At 43.6% G+C, this 19,276-nt stretch overlaps 1 protein-coding gene across 2 annotated transcripts in view; it reads right to left on the bottom strand.

The window, feature by feature from the left end:
- TRIM59 (tripartite motif containing 59) overlaps window positions 1-19,014 on the bottom strand; it is a 25,540-nt gene extending 6,526 nt beyond the window's left edge. The window contains exon 1 of one of the 2 annotated variants that reach the window (XM_032764827.2): window positions 18,948-19,014. The gene's annotated coding sequence lies outside the window, so the exon portion shown is untranslated. Of the gene's footprint in view, window positions 1-17,501; window positions 17,598-18,947 lie in introns of those variants that run through there. The other variant, XM_032764829.2, reaches the window with a different exon arrangement.
- Between the last annotated feature and the right edge of the window lie 262 nt (window positions 19,015-19,276).

Here is a 19,276-nt window from a genome sequence, read left to right as displayed (position 1 = left end):
TGTTTCCTGATTGGTCCTCTGGTCAGGTGTTTGGTTACCCCTTTGCAGGTGAAATAGACATTAACCCTTAGCCATCTGTTTATGACAAGCTCTCTCATCCTCATCTCCTAATGAGGCAGTTGCACTGGCCTCACCATTGCCACCTGATGACCACATAAAATGTCAGAACCCCCTGAAGAAGATTGTGGGTGCTCTCCAGAGTCCCCTGAAGGAAGTTCAGGACCCTACCTACAAGCTTCTGGACATCCTCTAGAACATAGCAAGTAGGCACTTCCAGTCAACTAACCATATTGGAACCAGCCAAGATAATTTGGCACACTCCATGCCCTCATGCCTTTACTCTGAAAAAGATGGAGAAAAGATACTTTGTTTCATCTAAAGAGCACAGTATTTGTTTTCCAATCCTGCCCCAAATTCCTTAGTGGTCTAGGCATTCACTGAATTCAACAGACTGCATCAGCCTACAACCACTCCTTCCAACAAGGATGCCAGAAAATTGGAGCTCCTTGGAAGAAAGTGTCTCTTCCACCAACCTACAATTTCATATAATGAATTATCAGGTATTGATATCTAAATATTACTTTATTCACTGTAAGTAAATTGTCTGAGTTTGCTAACAAGCTTCCATAGGAACTCAGGCCTCAGTTTCAGGCTATTTTTGATGAAGGATAAGCTGATAAGTAATTGTTACTCCAGGCAGCGTTAGATGCAGCTGACATGGCTTCCCATTCCATGGCAACTTTGGTTATTATGGACTTTCTGGCTTCACACATCTGTGTTTCCCAAGGAAGTTCAAGCTACTGTGGATGACTTCCCCGTCGAGTGCAACAATCTGTTCAGTTAGAAAACTGATGAGTTGTTACATACCCTCAAAGACTTCCAGGCAATCCTGTGGTCCTTGGGGCACACACCCCAGCACCTTAGAAGAAATACTCCAAATTACTTTCATACAGACAATATCCTTCTCCTCAGCCCTTTTACCATCACAAGGCCACTGAAGCTTCCAAGAAACACCAGAGCGTACACTGCAGCAGAAATGTATGCTTTCCCACTCATTCCCCTCTGACATTATGTCCTGAATAAGATCAAGCAGGACAAAGCAACAGTAATCCTAGTTGCCTCTTTGTAGCTGAGACAGTTTTGGGTCATCAGAATCCTCCAAATGACCTCTCATCTTCATATAAGCTTACAACTGCTTCCCACTCAAAATGAAGGCTAGACCACCCAGCCTGATATTTGGATGGACAACGAACCTAGAGAGGTCATACTCTGAGGAAGTCCACTCCATCCTCAATAAACAGAAGAAAACTGCTCAATCTTCACCCACCCTATGATTGTGAGTTTTTTTTTTTAAAGGGTCTCATCAGAGCCTTTCCTCTGGTATCAAAAGCAACTCCTAACTGGGAACTTAATCTGGTCTGTCCGCACTTATGAATTCATTATATGAAACTTTGGCCTCATGCTCTCTTCTCTATCTATGAAAGTGGCTGTCCTGATGGTTATCACCATGGCCAGAAGAGTTAGGTAAGTTTGGGGCACTTATGTCATACCATGTCCCATAAAGATAAAGTAGACTGAAATTATACCCCAAATTCATCCCAAAGGCTCTCTCCAAATTCCATCTGAATCTATCCATACAGCTATCTGTCTTCTATGCAAAATCTCATATCACCAGAAGGGACAAGACGCTCCATTCTCTAGATGTCCACAGAGCCATGGCTTTCTACCTGTAAAGGAAATCCCCAAGATTATTTGTTTCTGTTGCTGACCAGATGAAAGGGGAAAGCAATTTCTGGAGTTTTTGCAGTGAGATTGATTTCAGGCTGCATTTTGCTTTGTTGTGAATAAGTGGAAACTTCCCTCACATCAAGGCATGAAGGCCCGCCCCATTTGACCAGAGCACAAGCCACCTCTGTCACTTCTCTCCAGGGTACACCACTATAGAAATCTATAGAGCAGATACAGCCACATAGTGTTCAGTACACACCTTTACTAGACATTACACCCTGGTGCAGGCTTCTTCTGCAGATGCATCCTGGGGCACAGCAGTCCTGCAGTATCTGAGGTGAAACATAGCTCCTCCCATCCTCCTACGTTGAGTTACTCACAATGAATATGCAGAGAGACCACTATTTAAAGAAAGAGAAAGGTTACCTACCTTAAAATAACTTGATATCTTTGAGATGTGTGGTCCCTATAGGCATTCCATTACTCTCTCTCTTCCCCCTCTGCTTAGGATCCTTCCTAGAGTAGGAACTGGAGTGCCGGTTGGTCTCACTGCTCCCTATGCTCTCAATTCAGAGCCACAGGTACAGACTATCGATGCAGCTAATGAAGAACCTTCCAATCTTAGGTGCATACACATCCGCAGCGAATACCCTGAGGGACCACACATCTTGATGAACTCATTACTGTAAAGTAAGTAACCTCTCTTTTCCAACGTGTTATGTATGGCAAAGCTGAAAATGAGCTTACTGAAGGTTGCTAGAACATGACAGGAGGAGAGGAAACAGGAGGGACTGGCACCACCAGTGGGCTCACAGCAACCAAATGGGAAAGAAAATCCAGGTGAGAATATAACTAGTCAATAAAGTCATTAGGACTTTATGCTTCTAAATCCCTTGTTTTGGAAAATCTCCCTGACAGTGATTAACTTTTTTCAAAAAGAAAGAACACTGATTACATTAAAAGACAGTTATAAACATACTTTTCTAATGTAAGCAATTGTAGTCAGCACAGGGAAGTTGCACAATTGTAAACAGAAAGGAGATGGGTCAATGCTATGAAAATTAGCTCTCCTGGGAAATATAGGGTATAATCCCTGGTTGCTAATAAAATATAATTGTAAATGTCCATGGCTGTGAGTTATTGCCAAGCACATTATTTAATAGCTTCTGATTTCCCAGTGATTGCATTACCGTTATTTAGATTATTGTTTTAAAATATTTAGGGCTCTCCTGAATTATAATATCTTATATAAACCCAGATTTAATTTTACTACCTCATTATTCCTGAGGGAATTCTGCACTAGTCCGCGTGGGCACAATTAATGAGCCCCACATACTTTTAACTTTTTGCGCAGAAAAAACTTCTGCCAAAATGTTGCTGGTGTTCTGCCTTTTGACCACCAGAGGACACTGTCACAATAGACCAAAAAAGCAGCTCCCCACCACCTAGAGAAAAGAGAGAGCCTGCCATCCTCACAGCAGGCCAGGTCAGGAGACAGAGGCCATGGAGAGACAGACAGCGCTGGGTGCTAGGGAAGTCAGACAAGGGCTCATAAGGGCTATTGGGGAGGACAGACTGGTGCAGGGGCTGAATGGGAGTGGAGGCACAGGGCCACAGTGGGGAGGGAGGTACAGGGCAACATGGTGATGGAGGAGGGGTGCAGAGCTACATAGGGACAGGGGGTGGCTGGGTGAGGGCACAGATATATGAGGACAGGGGAAGTGGGTGGAGGGACAGGTGGAGACGGGCTGCAAGGACAGATGGGGGTGCAAGGACACATGGGGACAGGGGCAGATGCGCCTGACTGAATGAGACAGGTTAGGGGTCAGCCAAGGTGTGCATGGGGGAAGCTCCGTTACAATCCCTACCCGTGTCACCCCTCAAAAAAAAAAAAAAAAAAACTTGTTCCATACTTTTCCCACCCTACCCAACAACCCTCCAAGTTCACACCCAGTCTCCTTCCCAGCAATTTTACTTCTCTCTCCTTCACCTCCTCCATTATCCCTGACACTCTTTGCACTGCTTCTGAGGAGTGCAGGAAATACGGTTCTGTATTGTAGTTTAAATGAATTATTACTCAGAGTTCTGTATGAATATGTCTAGTAAGGAATCTATTTGTCAAAAAAACATTTCCTGAATCTTTTTTGTTGTCTGTATTGTTACAGATATACTTGCTGAGAGGTATTTTTAACTAAATGACCCAAAATAATTGAAACTGGTCTGATTATATTTTGCTATTTTGACAAATAAAATATGCAGAATTTTAAAATATTTTCCACAGTATTTTTAATTTTTTGATGCATAATTGCCCCAGGAGCAACATCACATTGTTCTCCTATAACATTGCTGAATTGATTAAATGTATTAAAATGTTCTGGTGCACACCCAAGAGTCTAATTTACAAGTACTGCATTTAAAGGGTCACTCATCATAAGATCGTGTTTCTTTTGTTTGCTTTTTACATCCTTATGTTACACCACAAATTTAGGCTTAATCTAAATTCCATTTCAGACATTTACATGTTTCACTTTTTCCTTTCAGCCAATTTAGTGAAATCACACTTAAATCACAAATGATCACAGTTCTTCTTCTTCTTTGTGATTGTTTTATTAGGAAAATTAATGTTAACACTGAACATCACTGCAGCACTTTTGCCTCATCCCTCTAATTGACTCTGTAGTTCAATTATTTAGATTTTGCTGCATTAACAAAAGCACTTATCCTAACCTTTATTCTGAATCAGAACTCCTACTAGGCTCCAATTCTGCAATTGACAGCATGCTGGTAGACTGCTGCACAAATCTCCTTTAACTTTCCCTTTCTATAGCTATTTGTTTAATTAGGATGATAGCTAATCAGGAATTGTGTTAATTAAACTGTGTTTTATTCAAATGTTGTGTTTCTAGTCTTTTTACAGTATCATGACTTGTAGTTGGTTTTGTACTGGTAATTACTGTATTTGCATAACATTTGTAATTGATCAGTTGACATCTGTGATGGCTGACCTGCAGTGGTTTATTTCATGTGTGTGACTTGAAGCTTTTGAATAGAGGTGGTGTTTCTTCCTCAAGACTGGAGTTGAGGAGCAGGTATTTTTCTTTTCTTTTTGTTCAAAAAATACTGTGAGTCAGAACATTCACCATTGCATTTTGATGATAAATAATCAGAATTATACTTAATACAATATTATTTAAAGACTGAGGAATACCTTTTTGTATTGGAGAATGACAGCCTTTGTTACTTTGTTGCTGCAGCTTCTAATCAGCAAGTCTACAGTGGGCTGTATTTGTTGGGCACTCATGTTTATGAAATAATTTTGATTCAGTGTGTACTGTTATTTTTACTTCAACATCAATAATATTGCAGATCAAAATTAAAATCATTTGGCAGAGTTGGATGAGGAATCTGCCCACACCACCTGGCTCAAACCAGTGCTTTTAGTTAACTCAATTAATTATCGTAGTAAAGACACAAAATAAACAATTCAAACATGTCAGAGTCATGAGTATTATGGGAATTATATTTCATATGAACTAAAATACTGATTTAAACTACTAAGTCTGTTTACTTTCTATTCATATTGTAATATTTAAGTAAACAGAGTAGTTATTATGAATCAACAGATCTAGCACATAGCCCTGAATCTAAAAATAAATAAATAAAGATGAATCATTTTAACCACACCCCTATATCTTACACATCAGGGGAAAAAAATTTCAAGGGAGATGGACATCCTTTTATTAAAAAAATCATTGTGGCCTGTTCTCTTTATGACATATGCAGATTAATTTTATCTTCAGGAAATTAGTTTGAAACTGCAAAATAGTATGTGTCCTCACCATAAGAAAAATCAAACAATTAATGAATTTACAAGAAAGGTGTTAGCACTGTCATGAATCATCTCAAACTATGGAAAAGAATACATAATGAAACCAAACAGCATTTACCATCAGCAAATAAGTTTCTTTCTAGTTTGTTCACAGCTACAAGTTAAAAAAGAAAAAATGCAACCAACTTGGGGCCTGTGTTCAGCTCAGGACAAAACAGTTTCATAACTCAAGAACCATACAGCTGCTAGCCAGAAGGAGCCAAATTCCCATTACCACAGAAACAACCTGGAATGCTTCCCAGGCAACAGAGATTTGAAATGTGACACCAGTTGCTTATTAGTGAATAGGTTTCAAAAATTTTTAAAAAGGATTTACCCCAGTAACTCTTGTTTTTAGCATGCACTGCCATCACAGCTCAACACTACAGAGTGTGGTCACATGCCTACAGAACCTTGCAAGTTAGGCATGCGCACACATCCCCTAGCACAACAGTCCATTGTTCAAGGGTTCTGTGAAGGAGAACTCTGGTAGACAGGAAAGTGAATTTCTCCATGTTTACTGTCATTACATTCATACACTTCAAAAGACTATCCAAGTAGTTGGTGCTAACATTCGGCACAAGTGTCATGCATTTTTAAAATTGTCCTGTACTGCTTGCTTTCCCATGACTCAACAGTTGAGGATCATGTCTGAGTTGCTCTTGCACAGAGCGTTTCCTCTATAGACATTGAGGAAGCAAAAGGTAATGTCTATATTCAGTTTCACTCTGCTCTTGAGAGCAATGTTGAGGAACTGCACAAGCAGTAGTTGGACATCATCTGCAAGGGGCTGAAGTAAAGATGTGAAGTGCAGGGAAAGACAAATCAGAGGAGAACCCAAAAGATCCAGGAAAAGGGGATGGGGAAAGACAAACAAGTTCCAGGAAGGGAGTTAGCAAAAAATACACAAGATCCTTACTGGGCAATATAGTTAGGCCCATTATTGTGTTTAGAAAATGAGTTTCATTCCAGCAAGAGGGTCATTAAATCTCTGCAGATTTATACAGTCAATAACATGAGACACCTATGTGTTAAGTATTCTCTGTGAGAAACCCTGCAGTTTTCTGTTATGGCACATCCAAAGCTACCAATTATGACAATATACCAACAAAGGGTTCTTGTCCATAACTTCATTAATATTTGCCCTGTAAGGGCCTAAATTGCCTGATAATGATTGAAATGTACTTGGAAGTATATTAAAGGTAAGATGGAAAGGACTGAGGAATTTAAAAGTCCCACAAGAAAAAAAATTGCAAATACACAATTTTATTTTTATTCTTTTATTTTTTAGTATTTATGGACAATAAAATGTACCAAAGAAAAAATGGGTTACCTACCTTTCGTAACTGTTGTTCTTACGTGTTGCTCATGTCCGTTCCATTCTACCTGTGTGTGTGCCCACATGCATAGTCAGAGATTTCTGCTTTAGTGGTATATGTAGGGCCAGCAGTGATGCACTCTGGAGTGCTGCGCTCATGTGCTGGTATATTAGGCATCCCTGGCTCTACACCCTTTCAGTTCCTTCTTGCCAGCAACTCCAACAGAGGGGCAGGAGGGCAGGTAATGGAATGGATGTGAGCAACACATCTTGAAGAACAAAAGTTACGAAAGGCAGGTGACCGGTTTTTCTTCTTCGAGTGCTTCCTCATGTCTATTCTATTCTAGGTGATTCAAAAGCAGCATCCCTGGAGGTGGGCTCAGTGTTCACGGTCGTGCAGCTTGCAATACTGCTCTGCCAAAGCCAGCATCACCCCAGGCCTGCTGGGTAATCGCATAGTGGGACGTGAATGTGTGGATGGACGACCAGGTAGCAGCCCTGCAGATATCCTGGATTGGCACCTGGGCCAGGCAAGCTGCCAGTGAGGCTTGCCCTCAGTTGAATGGACGCTCACAATCACCGGTGAAGGCACATTTGCCTTTTCATAGCAGAAATGGATGCAGGTGGTGATTCATGATGAAATTATTTGGGCGGACACTGGACAGCCCTTCATTCTGTCTGCTACCGCGACGAACAGCTGTGTCAACTTATAGAATGGCTTAGCCTTCTACCTCAAAAGAACTAACGCTTTCCTGACATCCAGAGTGTGTAATCTACACTCATCTTATATCCTAGCTGGCATGAAACTGTGAAACTACCTTGGGCGGAAAGGGTAGATGCGGCCGCAGCCAGACCTTGTCCTTGCAGAACACCATGTAGGGAAGTCTGAGGTAAGTGCCATAACCTCAGAACCCCTACAGGCAGATGTTATTGCTGCCAGGAACAAGACCTTCCATGAGAGGAAGTCGGGGAGCCTCAACAGTATGAGATTTAAGTCCACTGAGAGACCGGGTCATGGACCTGAGTGTAGACCCTTGGATGGCACAAAGTACTTGCGCTCTGCCCTCTTGGAGATTGGAGAAGGGGGTTTGCCAGAGGGCATCTGTAATTTTAGCAACCCCCTTATGTAGGGGCAAAGCTATCCTGGCCAAGGCAACAGAGCAGAGAACATTAAAGAAGGAGTCTGTGGGTTCCTCTAACTCCTCTACATGGAGGACCAAGTTGGCGGCAACCCTTTAGCAGCTCCTGATGCACCTTGGCATCATCCTGGGGCACCAGTGCAGGGGCCCATCTGGTGATGACGAGGAGGAAGCCAGTAGCATGGGGTCCTCTGCAACCATAGGTGGTCCAGCAGCTTGCTCACCCACTTCATCCTGTGCCACCACTTCCTGCAGCTCCCACTGGCTGGGATCGGCAATCCGTGGCCACTGGGAGCAGTGGGCGGCCGTGCTTGCGGACAGTCAGTGTAAACAAACTGTCTTGCAGCCCGTCAATGGACTACTCTGACGGGCCAAAGGTTGCTCACCAGTTAGACTATCCATCATCCTCTGTAATACTGACTACTGAGCACAGCATTTTTTGAACTCAATGTGCTTTTTGTCTTTTAAATGCTTACAGCAAGTGGGGTGGAACCCTGTGCCACTGGGTGTCATCAAATTCTTTTGACAGGTGTTGTTGAAATGATTAAGCAATGTATCAATTATCACCATGTGAATCTAACTATGGTTGAGCACATTCATCGTATTAATCCTACCTGACACCCATAAATGGTTGAACGGATTCCTTCTTGACTGAGGCTAGGTGCAATGCAAACCAGTTATAAAACTGGATTTCTTTTGAATCTTAGATGACTGACAAGGGATTTCCTGGTCTCTGTCACTACTCCTGAGGGTGACCATATTGGTTCAGATGAATACATGTGTTAACTGGTCAAATCCAAAGCTTCAAGCTTTTACTATTGTCTCTTTTTATGTGGTGCAAGTGGTTGGCTCAATAGTGGCTTAACTTCCTAGTTCTTGCATAGCGGATGCTGAAAACACAGACACACACACACGAAGGAACAATGAAGTAAGTTCCTGAAAAATCTACATGGTTGACAATGTCCATTGCTGTGCTGGCAATATCCCATAAATATTCATTGTTGTTGCTGGAAAATGTGGTGGTAATAGGATCATGCATATTTTATTCCTGACCGGTCCTCTTTTTGTTTGAAATTAAATTTTATCATGATTTGAGACACCAAACCTCTCAGTAAGAAGTAAAGACTTTTGTGTTTATTTTTCTAAAATGCTGCCACTAAGGAAAATATGCTGTTTGCTATGACAACATGTGTTACTATGAATATTTAGGAAGAAATTAATTTAAAATATAATGCATTTATCATCCAAATACTTTGTCTAGAGTAAAAATGGAACATATTAATAGCTATACTGACCTTTCTCACCACCATAGCCCTCGGGCAGCCTGCACCCCAAACCCCTCATCCCTGGCCCCATCCCAGAGCCTTCACCCCCCTGCACCCCAACCCTCTGCCCTAGCCCTGAACCCCTCTCCCTCAGTCCAAACCCCTCAGACCCACCCCCACCACATGAATTTTGTTATGTGCACCAATGTGGAGGTGATGTGTGGCACACAATGTGTACACACATCACCTCCACATTGGTGCACATAACAAAATTCATTCCGCACATGCGTGGGAAAAATTAGAGGGAACACTGGTCGACAGCTGGGTACCTTTGGATGCGGCATGACAGAAAACGACAGAGTTTCTTGTAGAGAACTTTTAACACAAGATCTCTCAGGTTATTGCCTAAATAAAATTGTACAGAATATATAGTGCCCCTTTCACTGGGATGGAATGACACAACAATAGGTCTCAGCATATGGCCTATGGTTTTAGGGTGGAGATTAAGCTTTTTCTAGGTACCAATTTGGACTGGCACCCAAAAGAAACACAAAAATAAGACATCATCCCTAAAGGATTTCCTTTGCCTCTCCAAAGAAAAGCATGAATGATGGGAGGGGTAAAGTTCCTCCCTTACAGAGCTTTCAATTAAGGGCCATCCAACAACAAAAACTGGAATGGTCATAATTTTTTCTTGAATTAGTAAAATTGCAGCCTAGATAAACAATTAAGAGTAGTTATTGTATATATCCCACAGTTATGCTTCAAGATTGCCAGCCTGGTTTGGTTTTCTTTGTACAAAGAATTTAGAGTTCACAGAATTTCTTTTTTAAAACAAGTCTTTTAGTTTAAGTAGATCAAAATTGTCTAACAATTTTTTTTAAGACACTGCATTTCACAACTAAAGGTCCTGAAACTACTTAACTAATTCACGACTCAAGCTATTGTGTAGGAATAAAATTATATCTGGGTAACAACTAGCATGCCAAATTACAGATGGATGTGATCTAAATATCATTATAACAAAAGACACCAGTAACAGGGCTGCTAACATCATAGTATTATATTGCTAAATAAAATTATTTTTAATTTTCAAAATTTAACAAAAGTGATGACAATCTGTACTTCCAAAACAACATAATGTCTTCAAAATGTAAAATCTTTGCCAAGATAACATACCATTCTCTGAAACCATCCCGTCAATGTGCAGTGGCAGTCAAAAAACCTAACAGAATGTTGGGAATCATTAAGGGATAGCTAATAAGATGGAAAATATCATATTGCCTCTATATAAATCCATGGTATGCCTACAACTTGAATACTGCATACAAATGTGGTTGCCCCATCTCAAAAAAGATATTCTGGAATTGGAAAAGGTTCAGAAAAGGGCAACAACAATGATTAGAGTTATGGAATAGCTTCCGTATGAGGACAGATTAATAAGATTGGGACTTTTCAGGCTGGAAAAGAGACGACTAAACGGAGATATGATAGAGGTCTATAAAATCACGACGGGTGTGGAGACAGTAAATAAGGAAATGTTATTTACTCCTTCTCATAACACAAGAATTAGGGTCACCAAATGAAATTAATATACAGCAAGTTTAAAACAAACAAAAGGAGTATTTCTTCATACAACACACAGTCAACTACTGGAACTCTTCGCCAGAGGATGTGGTGGAGGCCAAGATTATAACAGGGTTCAAAAAAGAACTAGATAAATTAATGGAGGATAGGTCCATCAATGGCTACTACCCAGGATGGGCAAGAATGCCATCCCTAGCCTCTGTTTGCCAGAAACTGGGAATGGGCGACAGGGGATAGATCACTTAATGATTACTTGCTCTGTTCAGTCCCTTTGGGGCACCAAGCCTTGATCACTGTTGGAAGACATGATACTGGGCTACATCGACCTTTGGTCTGACCCAGTATGGCTGTTCTTATTCACAATGTTAATAGTGCAGTTATCTTAACTCTACATTTTAGATACTTACCAGCTCTTTACCAAAAACAAAAACAACAACATGCTTATAAAGGTTCTCTCCATGTAATAATTCCTACTGAAAACATTAGTTTGAAGGTCAAAATTTAATTTAAACAATTGTAGACAAATTATTTTTTAAAAAGTGGATTTGTGATCTGTTTGCTTCTTTATGATAAAAGTAGACCTGAAGGTTGCTTTTTTTTGGTTGGTTTACTTTTTAAGGCTCTTCCCCCGTTTGATTTTCATGATAGACCAGACTTGAATTTCTATCCTGAAGACACTCTGATTTTGTCTACTACTGGGATTCCTTCCGGGACCATTTGCAAACAACTTTTTACTCCTGGGGGAATACTGCGCACGCACAGAATTTGTGTCCCCTGCAGATTTTTTTTTCTCTGCAGAAAACAGATTCTGCTGGAGAGGCACTGCAGTTACACCTGTCATCCACCAGGGGCTGTTGTGGCACCAGAAGAGAGGTCATATGGCTCAGGGTTGGAGCAGCCAGCTGCAGAGAGGGAGGAGGAAAGACTCCTTTCCTCACAGTGCCATGTCCGTGGGGCTAGGTAAGGAAAAACGGGATATAGGGGCGGAGGGAACAGAGAGAGCAGGACACGTGTGGCTGCTGGGGTTTCACATAAACTGAGATTCAGAAGGGGTAGTAAGACCTTGACAATCTTAAGTCTCGCAAGCCTTTCTGGGAATATTTGTTTAGCCTCATGCAATCAGGCTACGATCACAAGAAGGCTTAGGCCTGGGCTACACTAGTGGGGGGGTTCGAACTAAGATACGCAACTATTCACGTAGCTGAAGTCGAAGTATCTTAGTTCGACTTACCTGGCTGTCCTCATGGCAGCGAGTCAACCGCCGTGCCTCCCCTGTCGACTCCGCTTACTCCTCCTTCCGAGGTGGAGTATGGGAGTCGATTTATCACGTCTCAACAAATCAATCCCCAATACATCAAACACTGCCCGCTGAATCGGCGTACCCTTAGACGTACCCGTAGAAAGCAGATTGCACTAAACAAGACTTAAAAAAATAAACACTTTATGCCAGATCCCACGCAGAAGGTTCCTGGGTTTGACCTTCTATGGGCATCTTGGTCAACTCTGAACCAAATCCAACGAACCAGGGTAGATGCGGACCTCTAATGCACAAATGAAAAATCAAGGACTCCCTGGCATGCAAGTGTGGTTCCCCACTACAGACCATCGAACATATCACTACCTACTGCCCAATTTATAAAAATGAAGGAGGCATTACTGCAATAAATTCTACCTACTCCTGATGTAGCCATTTGGCTAGATCAACTTCAAGTAAAATTATAGTTGCTGCTCTACACCAGCCATATGGAAGAAGAAAAAGAAGAGCTAGTCCGGGGGACAGATTTGGGCAGGGGTACAGGAGCTAGTAGGGTAACAGCATTGAGATGGGGCTGAATGGGAGTGGATGTGCAGAGCCATATGGGGGGGACGTGGATGAGTGGGGGTACAGGGACACATGAGGATGGGGGAACAGTGGCTGAGTGGGAATCTGTGTTCCCTGCAAGTTGCGCACTTTGGCAGCTGCACAGGAGAAATTAATTGATAGCAGAGTGCGGTGGCATGTCTTCAGGTGCCCCTCCCCCTACATTGCTCAGTCCTGCAGCTGCTCCTGCGACCCTCCTGCTGGCAGTGCACAGCGAGGGTGGGGGGAGGAGGGTGCTGATGTCAGGGTGTCCTCCACCCCTGTACCCCATCTCCGCAGAGCAGGGCAGGGGGACAGCCTGGCTCAGGAGGACTCAGAGCTGCTGTGGTCTGAATGGTGAGTGTCTTGAGTACCTTTCTTAAAGAGACAGTACGCTGTTTCTGAGATTTCCCCAGCAGCCAGCTCTCACAGTCTCTGTCATACACACCACGCACTCACTCACTCTCTCTCTCTCTCTCTCCCCCTGCACCCCATCTCCTCAGAGTTGGGGAAGGGAGACAACAGGGCTCAGGACAGAGCAGGAGAGCTTTCAGTGAGTATCTTAAAGAGACAGCACACAGCTTTCCCCAGCAACCAGTACACACACTGTCCCTGTGTGTGTGTGTGTGTGTCTCTCTCTCTCTCACACATACACACACACACTCTCTGCGTCTTACACATACACCTCCCAACACATACTTGTATTATTGTTGTTACTTCTTGGTACTTCCTGCAATGCACATATATTCTCTGTAATTTTATTCTTTCAAAGTGTTATTTTAGTGTTTTGACTGGTCTATGCATTTCATAATTTTTATTTCTCTTACACTTAAATCTAATTATTAGAGTATTGAGTTCTAAATGGCTAACGTGTCCTGGCTGGAGAATTATCCCTATGGTAACTTTTTAAAAATATACATTATATCTAGGTTTTTTGTGTCATGTATGATGCACATGAAGTCCATTGTCCTTATTCTGCTGCTCTGACTCCTTCCTTGCCTTAGAACCATGAAATCTATCATTTCATGATCACTTTCACCTAAATTGTCTTTCATCTTCAGATTTGCTACCAATTCCTCTCTTTTGGTCCATATCAAGTCTAAAATGGCTTTGCCCCAGTTTCTTCCTCCACTTTCTGTAATAAAAAAGTTGTTCCTAATATATTCCAAGAACTTATTATTTGAAATTTTGTTTTACCATATTACTTTAACTAGCCAGGCAGCCACTGGAAAAGTTCTCCATTACTACCAGGTCTGATGGAGTACTGTGTCCGATTCTGAGTGCCACACTTTACGAAAGATATGGATAAATTTGAGAGTCCAGAAGACAGCAACAAAAATGATCAAAGGTTTAGAAAACCTGACCTATTAGGAAAGGTTACATGTGTAGTCTTGTGAAAAGAAGACTGAGGGAGGATCTGATAACTGTCTTCCAATAAGTTGATGAGTTGTATTAAAAGGTCTGTGATCAATTGTTCTCCATGTCCACTGAAGGCAGAGCAAGAAGTAGTGGGCTTAATCTGCAGCAAGGGAGATTTAGGTTAGATATTAGGAAAACTTTCTAACTACAAGGGTAGTTAAACTCTGGAACAGTCTTCCTAGGGAGGTTGTGGAATAACCGTCATTGGAGGTTTTTAAGAACAAGTCAGACAAACACCTGTCAGGGATGGTCTAGGTTTACTTGTTCCTGCCGCAGTGCAGGATGCTGGACTTTGTGACTTCTAGGCATGGTAAGAAAATTTTCAAAAGTATCCATAGTGTAGATAAGGCCATACAATCTTTCAGGATAGGGAAGACCTGAATTTCTGTTGTACAAAGCAAGGGGATAAAGGAGCAAACAGATGATCAGATTCATTTTCAGATCACCTTTAAGCAGAAAGATAAAGCCTATTCTCAAAAAGCATGGCTCAGTCTCATCTCTTAATAATATGTTCCCTATTTCATGTTCATAAAAACTAGTGGAGCTTTGCCTCAGAGAGTTTCCCACAGCGTTGGTATCACTTGTGATACCACTTTTCAGCAAGATGCATGCACCAGCAGTTCATATTGCTTACAGTGAATCAAATTTACTTGTATATAAACTGACTATTTTTGTTCCTGGTCTCCTTTACTTAACCTTAAATTGTGTCCTTAAGGGTGTCCTTAAATTGTTAGCTCTGCAGAGAAGCCACAATCTTTCTTCAGTGTTTGAAATGCACGTAGTACATAATGGGTACTACCATAAATAAATAAGATTTTGAATTTAGAGTCCTGGGCTAACCATAGAGGGTGGAACTTTAAAATTGCTTCAACAACTAACAAAAGAGTAACAAAGAAGAACTGGTGGACATAGTGGTGGATATTTAGACTTTTTCTAAAAACTTTTGATATGAGTACTTCACCAGATATTGTTAAGGAAACTTGCTAACTATGAAGCAAGAGATAGCACCTTCCAATATAGTGAAATCAAAATACATTAGCAGGTACCCCAGGAATCAGGGTACTGGTAGGACAGAGGCTAGATTCACAAGAGACTTAAGCCACTACTGGCCTCCACATGTGCATAAATCCAACATTTAGGTATCACTGACATTCACAAATCCACCGGTCAGCTGCCATCTAACCCTATAGGCACATGAGTTTCTGCTGGTGGGCATGCACAAAACTGCCTACATCCTGATGCCAAGCTGCTTGGTGCCCCAGCTCATGCCTAAACCCCAACAGGATTCTCAGACTGGGCATTACCTCCCCTGTGTGTACATCCCATGATACCCAGTAGCCCAGTGACCACATCCCAGGTGAGGACCCTAACCACTGAGCTATAGAGTCAGAAAAATGGCAAGAAATTATCTATTCCACAGTAAATATGTATACAAAATGAAACAGCTTCAACATGACAGATTTCAGGGAGGCCAACCAGAGAATACCTAATAGCGTGGGGGTGAGGGCACTCTCCTAGGAGAGGGGAGACCTGGGTTTAAGTCCCGACTCCAAATCCAACAGAGTTGGGATTTTAAGACAAGTCTCCCCACTCCCAGGTGAGTGACTTAACCATTAAGCTATTGGCTATAATACAGATGCTCCAGGGGTTACGCAAGACCCAACTTATGCAAATTTGCACTTAAGGCAAAAGTTCCATAAGCCAGAAATAGGATTTTCAAATGGCAGAAATATTTGCGTAACGTACAGGTATACGTTTCTGACTTATGTAAAATTCAAGTTATGCAAGGCTTTCCGGAACAGAACGATTGTGTAAGTCGGAGGGCGGCTATAGGGTGGTGTTCTCTCACTATTCCCCACTCTCAAGAAAAGGCTAATCTGGCATGGGTGCCTACTCCAGGAAAAAGTCCATGGCTGTGAATCCTGGGCACAGACAGCCACCTCCCTCCAGCCTGTCAGTCAGGCAGCTAAAGCCAGATTAATGGAAATCCAGCACTTAAACCCCACTTTCTCCTCTGCTTTTCACTTCTGGCCAGCTTAGTCAGCTGCCTTCTTGCTAGCTTCTCTGAATTCCTTTCTTAGGCTATGTTTCCACTGTGCACCTTGTAATGGCACAGCTGTGCCGCTGCAGCCATGCAGTTGTAAGGTAAGCAGTGTAACCAACAAAGCACTGTCCACACCAGGGCCGTCCCTAGGCATACGCAGCATACACGGCTGCATAGGGCACCATTCCCCTTGTTGGCCGCAGCTGAAATCCTCTTCTCCTGCCCCTCACCCGCACTGGTCCCACAGCCTTCTCCCCGCCCCTTCCCTCACTCCTCAGCTGGCTGGCTGAGGGCTCCAGCCTCTGAGTCCGTCCCAGCCCCGGGGAGGCCAGAGCGGTGCACCCTTGGCCCACCGCTGCCTGGAGCGGAATTCCTCCCTGGACCATGCCTGCCTGTGCCACTCGGTCTCCAGCAGGGGGCCAGGCTGGGCCAGGACAGGAGGAGTGAAACTTCCACGTGAGTGGGGAGGGAGGAAGGGGGACCTTAAAGTGACAGTATGCTCACTGTCTCTCACACTTCCCTAACACATACATAGTCTGCCACATACACACTGCCTCTCATGCGTCAATCCCCCAATACAGATTGTTACACACAGTTTCACACTCCCCAACACACACACTGTCACAGTCTCACACACACTGGCTCTCACACACACACGCACTTGTATTATTGTTGTTATTACTGCTTGGTACTTCCTGTCAAAATGTTCATGGTGAGTCAGGAGCTGCTAGGGACTGCAGGAGGTAGGGTGACCAGACAGCAAATGTGAAAAATTGGGACGGGGGTGGGGGGTAATAGGAGCCTATATAAGAAAAAGATCCAAAAATCAGGACTGTCTCTATAAAATCGGGACATCTGGTCACCCTAGCAGGAGGGCTGTGGGCTCTAGCAAGATGCAGCCTCCATGTGAAGCAGGAAGCCTGTCTTGAGTCACTGCCACAGTGTCTGTTGCATACGAAGCTCAGTGTGTGTGTCAGCAACGGGGAGGATTGTTCTGGGGGTCCATGGGTGGGGGTGGTGGCTGTGCCCCCTTGACACACTGGGGTCAGCGGTGCCAGCTGGGTACCTCCTTCAGTGGAGTATAGGGGCACCAGTTTAATAATACTGCGTAGGGCTCCATAAATCCTAAGGATGGCTCTGGTCCACACTGGTGCTTTTCGTTGTTAAAACTTTTGTCTTTTGGGGTTGTTGTTTTTCTTCCATACCCCTGAGCAACAAAAGTTTTAACAACAAAAGTGCAATGTAGATATAGCCTTAACCACCCAACTGTCCCCTGTATGTCTGGGCACCTACCTCGGAGCTGTGAATTCCACTGAAAGGCAGAGTACTTAGGGGTTAGGCATTGCAATGCTCAGCATTGAAATAGCTAAGTCCCCTTTGTGAACCCAGGACCTGCTGCTTAATGTCTATATTAATGACCTGGAAGAAGGGGTGAACAATGAAATGACATTTGCTGAAAGATACAAATACAGAATAATAGAAAATAACAAACAGGCCATCCCTCATCTCTGGGCAATAGTGCGGAATCAAGCAGCATTATAATGACCCCTCTAGTTCTATGCACTGCTGTTGTCGCGATGTCAGTCCTAGGATATTAGAGACACAATGTGGGTGAAGTAATATCTTTTAACTTGGTCCAATAACAATATGACCTCAATCACCTTGTCCCCCACAAGTCCTAGTTTATTCCACACAAACAATATTTCTGCTTGGGAAGAACACACTGCTAGAGCCTGTGCTGAGCACAATCCTTAGGTCCAACTTGTGCAGCAATTCAGCAATTAGCTGGCCTGGGGTAGCTCCGTCAGAGGAGAGCAGCAGACCCTGACTCCCTGAGCTTTCCTTGTCCTGACAGTGGTCTAAGTAGCCCCAGCTGAACAAAGAAAAGGATCCAAACACACTGACAAGGAAGCATCAACCCTTCTCAGTCACAACTCTTCTCCCCCTCAGAACTAACTGGTGCATTTTAGTAGGGCTGCTAAAAAGCCTGACAGCCCTTACTCCATCTGAGCTGTCGCAGCAGCATCAAATGAACTACTTGTGTCAGCAGGTCCGTAGTTTGTGAAGCACTTTCTTATGAACAGTACTACAGGAATGTAAGGTACAATTAAATCCTTTTTGTAATTAAAAAGGGGGGACAGGACATACCCACTGTAAAGGGTAGAGGCAGCAGTTTTCTGTCCCCGTTCAGCTGTAACGTTAGCAGGAAACACTTTCAATGTACACACTACCTTTCAGTCAAAAATCTCAAGACACCTTTATAAACATTCAGCGTGTTTATTAGCACGAGTTACTTGAATTCTGACATTTCACAGCAGCCCCTGTGAAGGAGCCACTATGCCCACAGACACTTAGAGGGCAAGCGACGTGCCCTGCAGCGCGCAGCGAACGAGCCCGTGGCAGCGCCTGGAGCCCAGCTCGCGGGAGTCCTGCCAGCAGCACCCGGAGAAGAAAGGGCGGCAGCTGACTCTCATTAGACAATTACACTGCGCTGCCGGGGCACAGGGACCCTGGCTAACGCCCGTCTTGAGCTAGCCCCTACTAGAGCAATGGTGGGTAGGGGCTACAGCCCGCAGTCTGACCAGTGCCTTCCCCTTTAAGGGCCCCACAATCCCCAACGCTTTAGTCCTTCCCGTCCGTTAATCCCTTTACCAACGCCATGCCACACGGCCCCCCATTCAGCTTCCCCGCGTCCCTCTTCCCCGCCCCCGCGTGGGTAGCCGTAGCAGGGAAACTCACCTCTCCCGCACAGGACTCCCCTCAAGCAGCCACTGACACCCTCCCTACCAGGTTTCCCAGCTCGCTGCTAGCCACTAAACCCCTCCCCTGGCCCCATCCTATCAGAGACTCCCTCCGGGACGGAAGGCAGAGATGCTACGGAACCCCGTGCCGCGCGTGCGCCGCTGAGACCCGGCAGCCAACCGGCAGCCGCAGAACGTTCAGTTCAAAAGTAAAGCTGAGGCGACCGGTGGCGTTTGAAGGGTTCCTGCTTTCAAACTAACAACACCTCAAGCAAACGGCCGTTAACGGCTATTTAGTTTAAGCTGCGCCAGAGCTGTAGTTACACT

Source organism: Chelonoidis abingdonii, chromosome 8 (assembly GCF_003597395.2).
Source record: "Chelonoidis abingdonii isolate Lonesome George chromosome 8, CheloAbing_2.0, whole genome shotgun sequence".
Classification (NCBI taxonomy): Eukaryota; Metazoa; Chordata; order Testudines; family Testudinidae; genus Chelonoidis; species Chelonoidis abingdonii.
The sequence above is the reverse complement of the archived record's forward strand: the minus strand, read 5'-3'. Positions and strand labels throughout refer to the sequence as shown.